At 45.6% G+C, this 16,083-nt stretch overlaps 1 protein-coding gene across 1 annotated transcript in view; it reads left to right on the top strand.

Moving 5' to 3' along the window:
* LOC140387800 (DE-cadherin-like) overlaps positions 1–16,083 on the top strand; it is a 78,126-nt gene that overhangs the window by 13,242 nt on the left and 48,801 nt on the right. The gene's annotated exons all lie outside the window — the stretch shown is intronic.

Genomic DNA, 16,083 nt, shown 5'->3' with positions numbered 1-16,083 from the left:
TTATAGCACAGTTGCCAGATGTTTGATTTCCCTTGCTGTGCCATTAATCAGTTTATACCATCATTAATGTGCTATGTAAACTATAATGCAGATTAAATTGGCAACGGCAGGTCTTAACAGATGGCAGGCAGAGCTCACTGAGCATTTTAGAGGAACTTTTGTCCAATATGTTTTAAATGAATAGGACATTTGAATCTTTTTTCTGTATGATGTGTATCTGAGGGATAAAACAAAACAAAGGCAGCAGAGTAAAGGTTAGCTTAAATGAGGACAAATTCTTCGAAGGACTACATCATCATTCTGGATACAAGGGATGTATCTCTAAAATGTTTTGCATTAGGGTTATGAACAGAAGCCCCATGCACCAAAAACATCTGTTTCTGGAATGTTGGTGAAGAAAGGTTTGTTTAATATTTTCTTATGTTTAAGACCATTGATTTGTAGTCTAAAATCCCACTCTGTTCCCAATGGAACAGTCTATGCTGTATTTGTAGATAAGGTATTTTGTTCATTCCCAGTGGATGATATTATTATTTGTGACAGTTTTGCACAGGTCTGTTTAATTTATATGACTAAATCTGTAGGAAGTATGAAAATACTAATTATTTATCATTTCATATTTGTCATTTTTAGGTTTCTCGCGAAAAGATTATTTTCTGGAAGTCTATTTGATTTTTAAATCTACTTCAGTGGCAAATAAAAATTGTTTTTAACCAGATCTAGTGGTGCATATCCTGCCTTGGCCCTTTTTAGCTCCTACCACACAAACAGCTCCCTTGTCACCGGTTGCATGCCCTCCCAGTCTCTATTCTAAGTGAAACCAGAACGTTCGCCTGTTCAGCATCCTGTTTGATCTAGAGCAGGGGTTCCAAGACACAAATCTGCCTATTTCAACCGCAGTAAAGTTACCCCTGCGCCAGTCCATATGCTCTTGGAACCTTCATCTGTACCATTAGTGACTATTTCAGTGATCTCCTAACTAGCATTGCATTGTGCCCTCTCAATAAACTCTATCTTACCCAAAGCTCTGCTGCTTCATATCCTAAACTACACCAAACTTAATTCAACTAACATCCTTATGCTAGTGGTTTAATTGACTTCTCGTCCATTAATGCTTCAGCTTTCAACGTTCTCATCCTTACCTTTATATCCCTTCAAGTCCTCAGATCTCACTTACTTTGTAACTTCCAGTTCTACAATCCTTCACAAATCTTGCATTACTCTAATTCTGACCTTTAGTGCATTCTGAAAGCACTTGACTCAACATTTGAAGACTGTACCTTCAGCTATCCAGACACTATGGTCTCCAATTCCCTCCATAAACCTCAGTGTCTTCGTGAACCCATGGCTTTGGCCAAGTTCTTAGCCAATTTCATAGGGCATGATTCTCCAGTCATTGCGATTCACATTTCCCGCCGGCAGCGCACACCCGCCCATGGGCTTCCCGGCAGTGTTGGGTAGTTACAATGAGAAATTCTATTGACCAGTGGTGGGAAGATCGAATCCCACCACCAACGAACCGCACGTGGACGAGAAACACGGGGATAGACGACTGGAGAATCCTGTCCCTAATATTTATTTCCTTGGTTTGGTGTAACATTTTGCCTGATCACATTTATTTGAATTGTGGTGGAATGTTTTATGTTAAAGGTGCTTCATAAATGCTAATTGCTGTTGTTGACGATATGGTGACATAAGGTTTGACTTTCAACAACAACATCTATCCTCCAATGTATAACTACTAACTCAACATCATCGCCCTAACACACCCTCACCCTAAGTCGAACATACACCATCAGAAATTCCACACAGAGATCTGTGGAGTGGATCAGCATAGAAGACAGCTCTGCTATATTTCTGTAATTATTTAAAGGTTCCTTCTTTTAACCAATAAGTTTGAGTTTCTGAATGGATAACTGAGTGAGCGGGTAATGGGGTGGTGGTGGTCAGGTTGAAGAGCTGATCAGGAGGGGCATTTGCGATGGGGGGGGTTGGTCAGGTGGTTATGGGGGTGGCTAGGTTGGTGTGTCATCAAGGATTTGGATGGAGTCGGGTTTGGTTGGGGGAATTAGTTGGAGGAAACAAGGGGTAGTCAGATGTTTGGGGAAGTAGTCAAGTGGTCGGAGGGTATGGATTGTGGGTCTTGGAGTTACCCAGGTGTTGGACCAGGTTTTATTCTGTCCAACATATTCGAGGTAACTATCCAGATAAATACCACAGATCTGACCCAAGCCTCCAACTGTAACACAGAGTCAGAAACATTCACGGATGGTTCTGGGCAGCAAGGGAATTACCTCTTAGATGTTTAAACATCCTAGACAATCCACACATAGGTCAACACATCACCTTTAACATGGTTAGCTAAGTATTTTAATAAGGACAGGTTGCTTAATACACATGGAATGATTTTATGACACAATATTTATTTTTATAATGCTTATGAATCTCTTGAAATAATTCTTGATTCATGGTCTAAACAGCAATTCCTCTTCAAAGTTCAAAAGGAACTATGAGTGATTTGAGGTTTCGCTGTATAATACAAATAATTTTTTTTCTATTAATACAAAACAATGGTAATACATCAGTTATTCTCGAGTTTGTGATTGCGCAATGATTCATGACTCGCTGCTAATGATGCAAATGCAGTGACATGCAAGAGAAGCAAGCAGATGTGTTATGAACTTTGTTAATGAACCATTACTCCTGACTAGTATTTGAGTTTTCCGAAGACTATGGCAGCAGTCGTCAAATGGAAAGTTGCCTTTTAAGCATGAATAATCAAATCGAGCCAATCACCGCTCCATCAGCTGATTCATGTAAAGTGTCATCGACAGTGCTGTCAAGTGCTTCTTACTCACAAGTAGCCTGCTCACCAATGCTCAATTTGGAATCATGCAGGACTGTTCAGCTCCTGACCTCACTAAAACCTTGGTTCAAACATGCATAAAAGAGCTGAATTTCAGAGGTAAGATGAGAGTGACTGTCCTTCATATCAAGGCAGCACTTGACTGAGTATGACATTAAAGATCCCCTGAAAAATTGAAGTCAATGGAAATCGGGGAAAACTCTCCATTGACCACAGTCATATCTATCACAAAGAACAATGCTTATGGATGTTGGGAGTTGATCATCTCAGCTTCAGGATATCGCTGCAGGTGTTTTTCAGAGCAGTGTCCGAAGCCAGTTTCTTCATCAATGACAATCCTTTCATCATAAGATCAGAAGTGAGAGGTTCACTGATGATCGCACATTGTTCCGTTCAAGTTGCAGTTCCTCAGGTAATGAAACAGTGCATGCTCAAATGCAACTAGCTGTAGAGGACACTCAGACTTGAGCTGATTAAATGGTGAGTGACATTTGCGCTACGCAAGTGCCATGGAATGACCCCCTCTAATAAGGGTGCCTGACTTCTTCAACTTGACATTCAACAACACCAGTGTCCCCACCATTGACATCCTGGCAATGCCCATTGTTCAGAAATATAACTGGGACAGGTTCTGCGAGTTTGGTTGAATTCAAGTAATTTGACAGACAGCCACCTATTGCTGGGCTTTTGCTCCACACTGTAACAGAGGTCAGAGTGCATGCACACCGTGTCAATATGAAAATAATAGACAAATTCACGTGTAAGAACATCATGCTGTCATGATGCAACAAAGCATGAAAGTGTATTTTGCTGAGTATGATGCTGCTCAGTATAAAATCTCTTTCTTCACAAAAACAAGGTCCTGTGATTCCTTTAGTGCCCATAAATCAATTGATTTCAGTCTTGAATATTGTCATTGGCTGAGCATCCAATGATTCCAAAGATTCTGAACCCACTGAGTGAATAAACATGGATTGGCATATTACACCAAATCGCCCTGAACAGGTGGGGAGAGTAATGACTATTCAATCCAAAAAGCTCCCGAATGTAACGGTCCAAACTGTGGGTCACAATGCCCAATGTGATGAGAAGTTAGGGTCATGATCTCCAAGGCAGCAATAGTGGTTGTGGAGCCAAGACTCAGACCTGACAGTCCTGTAATCGGCTGCAAGGCCCCTTTGAATGTGCATGCTTTTTAACCAATAGTCGTGGCTTAATCCAATGCGCCCTGGGGCCTTATCTCTGACATTGACAGAGCCTGCACAATGGTGGATGTCTTCTAGTTGTTATTTTCTGCTTCTATTCCTGCCATTTGACTCGTCTCCTTGCTTGACAACTCTCTCCCCCCACCCCCCCCACATTCCCAATTTTCACTCATCATAATAGGTGTGAAACGTTAAAATGGGGTCAGGAAAGAAATACGTTTTCAGGATGCACTGCCTGTGGTCCTGTGACTGCTCCAATTAGGAAGAGCAAATAAGTGAAAATAGGTCAGGGTCCAATCGATAGGAATAATGGAAGGAAAAGTATACAAATGATATGAAGGCCCCCCACATTACCCAATAAAGCAGGGCCCAGCCTGGAAAACCCCTACTCGAGAAGAGTGCAACAAAAACAAGGGATTAAGGATGTGTGAGTGTGATTGTTTGGGCCCAGGAATACAAGTGTGGGGTTAGGAATTGATGAACAATCACAAAACTGCACCATTCAAGTCTAAAAATTGGGTGACATCACACCAAGTGCAGTCATTTAGTTCAGTGATTATATTCTGTGACCACCTTTGATACCTTGTGCATGTATGGTCCAGAGAAGCCTGTTGGAGAAAATGCCTAACCTTTTCTTTTAAGCCATATGAAATGACTTCAGTACAAAATATCCAATTAATTCCTGTAAGAGCTCATAACGTAACCCAAGTACAAGTGAATATCGCCCTGCAACAAGAGGCCTTGGTGAAATCTGGACACCTAGTTTCATCTCTGTCTCTTAGCTTTGCATTTAGATCTATCACTGAATGAAGTAATATGCCACAGAAATACCTAATTCAGATGCAAGAAGATAATCTTCAAATTCAAATAGAAAACTGTAAATGAATTAGGAGGCTGCCAATGGTGGATGCGACATCAATCATAATTTCTGGGGTAAAATAGCCTCAGTGGTACTAACAATTGCTCAGTACCTGGTTCTGAAAGTCCTGATTACATCGACATGTTATTTGGTATAGCTGACATGCTAACTGCATTGTTGAACCAGTCGCTTCGAACTGGCACAGTTTATAGAAGGTAAAAGTGAGAGGTCGAACAAAGTTTCTCCCTCTCCAGGTGGGGAGTTTGTTAAAACTAGTAAAGTTGTAAAATAGGCAAAATAGTAAGTTGTCACTCTAAGTTTATTTTTCTGTAAACTGCTCAAATGTTTGTTTCGCTCGAAGCAAAGCTGTTGGAATGTTTGTTCTTGGGTGATGATATCCGCAGTGCATCCGAAAATAAATCATGATACGAGGCTTCTGAAAGAGGGACACAGCAATTGGATAGATACTTAAAACAAATCACTGCGCTTCAAAGCTGAGTTGGGACATTTTCGGTTAACCTTTTAATTAAGACGCTGGCTGAAATGCAAAAATTAATTAGCTTGTGGAAGTAAAATAGAAGTTACTTTCATGAATCATTCCACGGTTCAATTGTCCTGAAAGGAATTAGACTAGATAGCCATTATGAAAGGGAGAGCAAAGATATATTCACAACAGCTTAATCAGCATTTGAAAACCGAAGACCAACCAAGGTTTCTCAATGAGAGCTTTATGAACATTTGATAAACAACTGAAAAGAGGAACAATTGAGCCCCTAAAGGTCAGGGATAGCGGGCAGGGTCCTCCATCCCGCCACACCCATTTTCTGATGCGGCTCAGCCCCACCGGCAGCAAGATCCTCCGTCCCCGCAGCCGGCCAATGGGGTTTCCCATTGGGGGCACCCCCACGCCGTCGAAAAGACTGTGGGCGTGAGTGCGTTGCCGGCGAAACAGAGGATCCTGCCGACGGAGAATCAAGCTGAGAATATTTTGAGGGAGTCGTGGAAGCAATCATGGGGAACAATCTATGATACAATAAGGGAAGATCTTTGGAACAAATGCAAAAGATATGCGTGAAGGCTCTGGATGCTCCTGGGAAGTGGATTTCAAAAGAGTGGGCTTTTATCCCATGGTTTCGACAAAGAACTTGACATGTTATTGGGCATCTTTTATTAAGGGGAATCTTTATAGGGCAATAATGTACTGACTGTATAATACCCAAGCCCACCCCAGTAAAGAGTATAAAGGTTAAGTTTTTGAGGGAAGCCAATGATAGTTGGCAGAGAGAAACGTCTAAGGGTGGATCCTTTCCAATGTGTTTAGGTAATTTGAGAAATTGTGAAAATGTGAGACACTGAGAAGAAAAAGCCAAGAAGAAAAAAGCTGTTCATGCATTTCAGTCATCCTGCACAACCTGGACCAATACTCATTACTTGCTATGGTCACATGTTTTTGCTATATAACTGGCATGTTATATTCCCTCTTAAACTCTGATTAAACTCAATTATGCCCCATATTGAATATTATAAATCCCAATTAGCTACATAAATGACAACAGTAACAATTTGTGCTCAAATTCAAATGTCAATAAATTGTTGAACTTAGTGCAGCCACCTAAAATAGTGTACAGCAAGGGATGCTGGGAAAAGTAGTTTAGGGTATGGACAAGCAGGCTGCAGAACAGATCAAATAAAGTTGCAGCCCAGGCTTTCAGAGAATTTTTATCATAGAATTTACAGTGCAGAAGGAGGCCATTCGGCCCATCGAGTCTGCACCGGCTCTTGGAAAGAGCACCCTACCCAAGGTCCACACCTCCACCCTATCCCCATAACCCAGTAACCCCACACAACACTAAGGGCAATTTTGGACACTAAGGGCAATTTATCATGGCCAATCCACCTAACCTGCACATCTTTGGACTGTGGGAGGAAACCGGAGCACCCGGAGGAAACCCACGCACACACGGGGAGGATGTGCAGACTCCACACAGACAGTGACCCAAGCCGGAATCGAACCTGGGACCCTGGAGCTGTGAAGCAATTGTGCTATCCACAATGCTACCGTGCTGCCCTATTTTTTGCAGACTTCAAACGATTTCCCAGGTTAATGTGAATAACAAGCAAAAGGCCATCTCCAGGCCACCCAAGGATCAATAGAAATGCCCTGTTAATCACACTTGTTCACCAGACACAGCGTCATTTAACTTCCTTATTTGGAATGGCCCACATGTTTCCAACACCTTCAGGCATGGCCACCGAGTGCCCACCCTAAAATTGATGTGGCAGCCCCTGATTGGAGTTGTTCAATCAGGCTGATTGAGCTCTGATCAATTATTTGACAAATAATCCAGAGACCGCCCACCAAAACAGTCACAAAATTCTAACAGCATAAAAGTTACTGCACAGATTCATTCTTTCTCTTGAGCAGCAGCAACTAACAATGGTGACTTCCACCAGCCGACAAAGGAGATCATCCACGCTACCAACAGAAGGAAGACCAGAGCCAGAAGAGAACCAGATTGATAACCAACTAACAGAGATTATAAGACTGGAACTACAGATAACAAGCCTGTATCTGCCTAGCACTTGTCGGTCACTGCCAAGTTAAGTTAAGATCTTGGAACTATTGGTGTATAGTGAACTTATGATTGGGAGTGTGAGATTGTATGACTATAACCATTGTGTGCACGTGAATAAATATTGTTCTGTTTTATAAACTGAGTCTCATAGTCATTTGTCCACCGTATATGGGTTAAGACACATTGTAGTTTAGACAGGCGCAACATTAGCATCTATCTATTCTCCAATAATTTTACATAATTCAATAAGGGGCGACATTCTCCGACCCCCCGCCGGGTCGGAGAATCGCCGGGGGCTGGCGTGAATCCCGCCCCCGCTGGTTGCCGAAGTCTCCGGCACCGGATATTCGGCGGGGGCGGGAATCGCGCCGCACCGGTTGGCGGGCCCCCCCCCCGCTCGATTCTCCGGCCCGGATGGGCCGAAGTCCCGCCCAGAAATTGCCTGTCCCGCCGAGTAAATTAAATCACCTACCTTACCGGTGGGACAAAGTGGCGTGGGTGGGCTCCGGGGTCCTGGGGGGGGCGCGGGGCGATCTGGCCCCGGGGGGTGCCCCCACGGTGGCCTGGCCCGCGATTGGGGCCCACCGATCCGCGGGCGGGCCTGTGCCGTGGGGGCACTCTTTCCCTTCCGCCTCCGCCACGGTCTCCACCATGGCGGAGGTGGAAGAGACTCCCTCCACTGCGCATGCATGGGAAACTGTCAGCGGCCGCTGACGCTCCCGCGCATGCGCCACCCGGAGATGTCATTTCCGCGCCAGCTGGCGGGGCAACAAAGGCCGGTTCCGCCAGCTGGCGGGGCGGAAATTCCTCCGGCGCCGGCCTAGACCCTCAATGTTGGGGCTCGGCCCCCAAAGATGCGGAGCATTCCGCACCTTTGGGGCGGCGCGATACCCGTCTGATTGCCGCCGTTTTGGGCGCCAGTCGGCGGACATCGCACCGTTTCCGGAGAATGTCGTCCCAGTTTTTCTATCCTTCCTACCAAACTGAAAATTACTTATTTCCCCACAGCATACTCCAGTTGCCACTTTCCTTTGAAATCACTTCATAGAATCATAGAATTTACAGTGCAGAAGGAGGCCATTCGGCCCATCAAGTCTGTACCGGCCCTTGGAAAGAGCACCCCACATAAGCCCACACCTCCAACCTATCCACATAACCCAATAACCCCACCTAACCTTTTTTTTTCTAAATTTGGAGGACCCAATTATTTTTTTTCCAATTAAGAGGCAATTTAGCGTGGCCAATCCACATACCCGGCACATCTTTGGGTTGTGGGGGTGAAACCCATGCAGACACGGGGAGAATGTGCAAACTCCACATGGACAGTGACCCATGAGCGGGATTCAAGCCCGGGTCCTCAGCGCCGTAGGCAGCAATGCTAACCACTGTGCCACGTGACGCCCTCCACCTAACCTTTTTTGGACACTAAGGGCAATTTAGCTTGGCCTATCCACCTAACTTGCATATCTTTGTACTGTGGGAGGAAACTGGAGCACTCAGAGGAAACCCACGCAGATACGGGGAGAACAAGCAGACTCCGCACAGACAGTGACCCAAGCTGGGAATCGAACCTGGGACCCTGGATCTGTAAAGCAACTATGCTAACCACTGTGCTACCTCACTGTCTTTATCTTTTTGCAGACTCTTTGGGTTGGATTTTCCTTGCCCTATGGATCAGGGGAGCCTTGTTGAGATGAGATTCTGGGGCTGATTTAGCACAGTGGGCTAAACAGCTGGCTTGTAATGGAGAACAAGGCCAGCAGCACGTTTCAATTCCCATACCAGCCTCCCCAAACAGCGCCAAAATGTGGCGACTAGGGGCTTTCCACAGTAACTTAATTGAAGCCTGCTTGTGACAAGAAGTGATTATTATTATTATTATTATTATTGAGATGCCAGAGATGCCCCTTGGATGGGCAGGGAGTTGGATCAGCTTCCCACACCTTGGAGATGGACAGGCAACTAAGATAATGAAGACCACTGTTGGGGTGTTTTTGCAACGTCACCGGCATGTTGAGTAGCCAGATCAATGAAGGTGGCTTCTCTATTGCAGGCAGAGTGGTCTTTGGAGCTGGATGTTTCATGCCATAATGATGGGGTCATTGGCTGGAAAGACCACCTCCCCGCCACCAGAAAAGTTCCCCCTCGTCCCTGTGGGGTCTTATAGGCTTCAATCCTCATCGGCTTTTAATTTCATGAACATCTCTGAGGGGATCTCCATGTTGAAACACGTTCGTAGTCCCAGACGTGCCACAGCATGGCCCACCTTCCCCAGTGATGCTGCCAAGGCACCAGAGCTTGTGGACCTCTGAGTGGGCCAGCAGCAGCCCAAACCCACTCATCATCCTTTAAAGGAGGGCAAATGTGGAGGCAGCCAACTAGTAAGATGGCGCCAGCATGCATGCTTCTGCAAGTGCGGGCTTGGGACCACTGTTTAGACCTGATGTTGGTGGCTCAAAGCCTAAGATGCCTTTGTATCCAATGTATTTTCCCTCCTTGCTTTGTATCATTAGTAAATAAGGATAACATCACACATGGTTCATCATTATATGCATTTTAAATAAATGAGGCTCAAGCACTGATCCTTCTGGCAGTCCACTTGTTGCACCCTAACATCTCCACAATTGTCCATTTATTCATATTCTGTTTTCTGTCTGTTAACAAATCCATGCTAATACATTATCCCCAATCCCATTAGCCCTAATAGTTTGTAATAACGTTTTGTCTGACACACTATTGAATACGTTTTGAAAATCCAAATGTACAATATTTACTGGTTCCTCTTATCTACTCATCCAGTTAAAGAGGCAATGGCTCAAATAGATGTGTCAAGCACGATTTCCCTATTATAAAATCATAATGTCTTTACTTAATCTTTCCTTTTCCTTGTGCCCTGCTACTCCTCCTTAATAATGGATTCTAGCATTTTTTCAATAACTGATGTCAATCTAATATGCCTCAGTTCCCTGATATATCGCTTCCTCACCATCTTTCTTGAACAAAGGGGTTACATTTGCTCACTTCCAATTTATGGGGCCATTCTAGAATCTAGGGAACTCTGGAAGATAAAAAACAATATATTCACTATCTCTGCAGTCACCAATTTTAGAACCCTAGGATGTAAGCTGTCTGGTCTCGGGGGTTTTGTTGACCTTTGTTGCAATCCCCATATAGACTTTTTCTCAAAATTAATTTTACAGGATGTGGGCATCACTGGCTATTTCCTATCCCTATTTGACCTTTCTGAAGGTGATGGCGAGTTGCCTTCTTGAACCGCTGCAGTGCATGAGTGTCTGGTACACCCACTATGTTGTCAGGGAGGGAGTGACAGGATTTTGACCCAGCGACAGTGAAGGAACGGCAATATATTTCCAAGTCAGTGTGCTGAGTGACTTGGAGGGGAACCTCCAGGTGGTGGGGTTTCCAGGGATATTCTGCTTTTGTCCTTCTAGATGGAAGTGGTCAGGGAGTGATAGTGGTCCATGGAGACTTAAAAATAGATATGATTTTTCCAGTTACCCATGCAAAGGATTTTCATGCTTTAAGATTTTGCTGTAACAAACAAACTAAAGTTTGCATTGAATAAACATTATTTTTAATACAAAAGCAAATGACTATGATTCTGGAATCAGAAACAAAAACAGAAAATGCTGGAGAATCTCAGCAGGTCTGACAGCATTGGTGAAGACAGAATGGAGCTAACGTTTAGAGTCTGGATGACTCTTCAAGAGGGCTAGAGTGAACTGGAAATAGGATGAGATTTATACTGTAATGGGAGGGGGGCAGTGGCTGGAGCAGTAAGGGATGGATAGATGGCTAGTGGTAGGTGGAGTCTAGGGAGAGATTGACAAACTTGATATGGACAAAAGGACGAATGGAATTTAAATGGTGATCATGGCTAAGAAAGGTGCTGATAGTGACACATTACGAGATCAGAATGTTATAATGGCAGAACAAAGGTAAGCAGTGTGTCAAAGGACAACTAGGAACAGGGAACAGACGGTCCTAATGGTGTGGAGGGGAGACAATGGTGAGGGAAAAACTATTTGGAAAGAAGGATAAAAAGGGGGATGGAAAGCTGAATCAATGGAAGAAATGAAAATAAATGGATGCAAATAAAAATGGGGTGAAGGTGGAGGAGAGAGTTCACAATCTTATGAATCATAGAATTTACAGTGCAGAAGGAGGCCATTCGGCCCATCGAGTCTGCACCAGCCCTTGGAAAGAGTGCTCTACTGAAGCCCAAGCCTCCACACTATACCCGTAACCCCACCTAACCTTTTGCACCCGAATGAGCAATTTAAATGGTCAATCCAGCTAACCTAATGAGGAGAAAGTGCAAACTCCACACAGACAGTTACCCAAGGGGGGATTGAACCTGGGTCCCTGGAGTTGTGAGGCAGCAGTGTTAACCACTTGTGCCACCGAGCCGCCCATCTGCTGCTTCACCTGAAAAACATGTTTAGGCCCTCGGACGGTGATCCGGGAGGAGGTAAAGGTGTTGCACTTTCTGTGAACACGCTGGCGCTCCCGTGCATGAGCGAACTCGCGCTGGCCAGCGGAGGCTCTTCGGCGCACCGGCCGGCACGAGTTCGCGCCAACCACTCCAGCACCGGCCTAGTCCCCGGAAGTGCGAAGGATTCCGGAACTTCCGGGCAGCCCTATGCCAGAGTGGTTCACGCCACTCTTTGGCGCCGGTACAGCCCGCCCGCCGGTTAGGGGAGAATCCCGGCCATTGCTCTACCGGTTCCCCTTCATCTATTTTGTTTGTTGCCACCTCACAGAATTCTAATAAATTTGTCAGGCATGATTTCCCCTTCATAATATGGATTTCTAAATGTTCTGTTTTACACCCTTTACATCGTGTGCCATTTTGCTCAGAGTGCTGGGAGTTAAGGTCAGTGGGGGCAGGTGCAGGCCAAGGCAGGAGAGCTGGGCATAAGTTGCAGAAGCATTACAGTATAAAGTGAACATGTCTGTGTGCTATCACAGGTAAGTGACTGGTAGGCGAGTCTTTCTCTCTTCTACCTTGCTGAGTTTGGAAGTGAAGGCTGGGTAGGGAAACAGAAATTGTGGGAAGTAAAAATTATTGGTCTAAGTAAAACCAAAATTAAATTCTAAATTAAATAGATTCAAATGAACTAAAATGGGGTGCAGGGTCAGTCGATGTGCGGTAGATGCAACATGGGTGAGCTGGCGAACTCCCATTGTGGTTCATAGCGACCATGTCTGGAGCAAATGTTGGTTGCTCGAGCAACTTCAGCTCAGAGTTAGTGAGCTGCAATCTGAGCTTCAGATATTGTGACACATCAGGGAGGGGGAGAGTTACCTGGATGTAACGTTTCAGGAGGCAGTCACACCCCTTAGAGTAACTGCCTTAAATTCTGCCAATGGGCAGCACAGAAGGGTGTGACTGCAAATGGGTCAGGTCGAGGGATCCAAGGGATAGCACTGCAGGAGCCTCAGGCCTTGTCCCTGTCCAACAGGTACAGGATTCATGCTTCTTCTGTGGATGAGAGAGGGCACTGTATGGAGGATGAGCAAACTGACCTCAGCACAATGGTTCAGGCTGTGTTGCCTGCCCGGTACCAGGGTTCAGGACATCTGCTCTGGGCTGGAGATGAACCTGTGGTGGGAGGGGGAGGTTCCAGTAGTTGTGGTCCATGTGGGCACAAACAACATGGGTAGAATGAGGAAGGAGGTTCTGTGTAAGCAGTTTGAGGAGTTAGGCACTAAATTAAAAAACAGAACCTCCAAGGTTATAATCTCTGGATTATTACCTGAGCCACGTGCAAATTGGCAGTGGGTACGTAAAATTAGAGAGATGGATACGTGGCTCAAACGCTGATGTGGGAGAAGTGGGTATCAGTTCGTGGAGCATTGGCATCAGTACTGAGGAAAGTGAGGGCTGTACCATTGTGATGGCCTACATCTGAACCAGGCTGGGGCCAGTGTTCTTGTGGACCGAATAACTAGGGAAGTAGAGAGATGTTTAAACTAAAGAGTGGGGGTGAGGGTACAGTTGCTTGGAAAATTAGGAATTCAAAGTTAAAGGTAGGAGTGCAGGTTAGTGATCAGTCTGAGTGTCAACAAATGACAACAGGTGGGGACAGATCATATGAACATTGGGCGGGGTTTCCTGACCCTGAGGCTAAGTGTTGACGCCGTCGGAAACGTTGTCGTGTTTCTCGATGGCGTCAACACGGCCCCAGGATCAGCAATCCTGGCCCCTACAGGAGTGCACGCGCATATGCAGTGGGTCTGGCGCGAACCTGCGCATGCGCAGTCCCACAGGTGAAATTTCCGCGCATGCGCGGTGTCTCCCTTGTCCACGCCGACCCCGACCCAAAATGGCGCAGGTGTACAGGCACCGGCGCGGAAGAAAGGAGGCCGTGAGACAGAGAGGCCGGCCCGCCGATCGGTGGGTCCCGATCGCGGGCCAGGCCACATCGGAGGTCCCCCCCAGGGTTGGAAACCCCCCCCCCCCCCTCCCCACAGGCCGCCACCCGACCCTTCAACGCTGAGTACCCGCCGGCTGAGAGGAAGTGTGGACAGCGGGACTCGCCATTTCCACGACGGCCGCTCGGCCCATTCCAGGCCGAGAATCGGCGGGCCGGTCGCGTAGAGCAGCTCCCAACCGGCGCCGCGCCAACCACACCGGCGCCAATGGCACCGATTCTCCACTCTGCGGAGAATCGCGTGCCAGCATCGGGGCGACGTGGTGCGATTCATGCCAGACGCGGGGATTCTCCAGCCCAGCCCCGGGCTGAGAGAATCCACCCATTATATTGCACCAAAGACAAACAAGAGCACTAGCTAAGATGGGACAGAATTCCAAGAACGGGAGATTTGAAAAATCAAGGTTATATGAAGGTGAGGGCAGAGGATAGTGAGGAGGAACCTGACTGTCATAGTGTGAGAGGACGAGGCAGGAAATGTAAACAAATATATGCAACACAGAGCAAATCCAGAGTTGTAAACAACTGTAACAAAATCAAAGTTAAATGCTCTTTATCTAAATGCACAAAGCATTTGCAACAAGATAGATGAGTTGATAGCTCCGATTGCAACATAGCAGTATGATGCATTAACTATTACAGTAAAGTGGTTGCAGGGTGGCCAGGACTGGGTGCTCACCATTCCAGGGTATACAATGTTCCAAAAGATCAGGCCAAAGGGGAAAGGAGGTGGGCTAGCATTAGTAATCAAGGAAGGTTTTCGAGTAGTGCTGGGTTGTGACATAAAGGCAGTGGAAAAGTGATATATAATCGGTTTGGGTTGAAACGATGAATAGCAGGGGAAGGAAGACAAGGGTGGGAGTAGTCTATAGACCCCCAAATGCTCAAGAGGTCAAAGCATAAATGGGGAAATATCAAGGGCATGTTTGAAGGGAACTGCAATTATCATGGAAGATTTTAATCTGCATATTGATGGGACAAACCAAACCAGCAAGGGGAGCACAGAAGGAGAATTTGTGGAGTGCATCAGATATTGATTTTTAGAGCAGTACGTTGTGGAACCTGCCCAGGAACTATTTTAGATTTGGTTTTGTGTAATGAAGAATGATTAATAAGGAATCTTGTGGTTGAGGATCCTCTTGGGATCACCGCAATGTGATAGAATTCCACATACAGTTTGAGGGTGAATGCCATAGATCCATAACCGGTGTCTTCAACTTCAATAAGGGCAATTATAATGGTATGAAGGAGGAGTTGTCGAAGGTTTACGAGGTAAACAAGCTAAGATACAGTCAGTAGATGAGTAGTGGCAGATATTCAAACAGCTGGTCCGTATTGCTCAGCGGGAGTTTATCTCAATCAAAAAGAGGAATTCTATGAGAAAGAGGCAAAATCCACAGTATAGAAAGGAGGTCAGATATCATGTTAAATTGAAAAGCAATGTATACAAAGTGGCAAGAGATAGTGGTAGACCAGAGGACTGGGAAGTTTTTAGGATCCAGCAGCAAAAGTGTAAAAAGTCTATAAGAAAATTAATTTTGAGAGACAACTTGCTTGCATTCGAAATACAAACACTGAGAGTTTCTGTGGATATATAAATAGGAAGTGGGCGGCTAAGGTAAATGTGGGACTTCTATTGAACAAGGCTGGTGAATTAATAACAGTAAACAAAGTAATAGTGGATATGCAAAATAGATTTTTTGCATCAGTCTTCACCGTGGAAGACATTGCAAATATCCCAAAGATATCAGATGGGTCGATTTCAAATAGCGTGGTAGAACTTACAAAAATCCTGATCACAAGGGATATAGTATTAGAGAGACTCAAGAGGCTAAAGGTGGTCAAGTGGGGGCATGGTAGCATATGGTAGCGCAGTGGTTAGCACAGTTGCGTCACAGCTCCATGGTCCCAGGTTCGATTCCCGGCTTGGGTCACTGTCTGTGCGGAGTTTGCACTTTCTCCCCTTGTCTGCGTGGGTTTCCTCCGCATGCTCCGGTTTCCTCCCAAAGATGTGTAGGTTAGGTGGATTGGCCATGCTAAATTGCCCCTTAGTGTGCAAAAAAAAAGGATAGGTGGGGTTACTGGGTTACGGGGATAGGGTGGAGGTGTGGGCTTAGGT

This window comes from Scyliorhinus torazame, chromosome 13 (assembly GCF_047496885.1).
Source record: "Scyliorhinus torazame isolate Kashiwa2021f chromosome 13, sScyTor2.1, whole genome shotgun sequence".
In the NCBI taxonomy this organism is placed as follows: Eukaryota; Metazoa; Chordata; class Chondrichthyes; order Carcharhiniformes; family Scyliorhinidae; genus Scyliorhinus; species Scyliorhinus torazame.
This window is presented reverse-complemented; position numbering and strand designations above follow the sequence as displayed.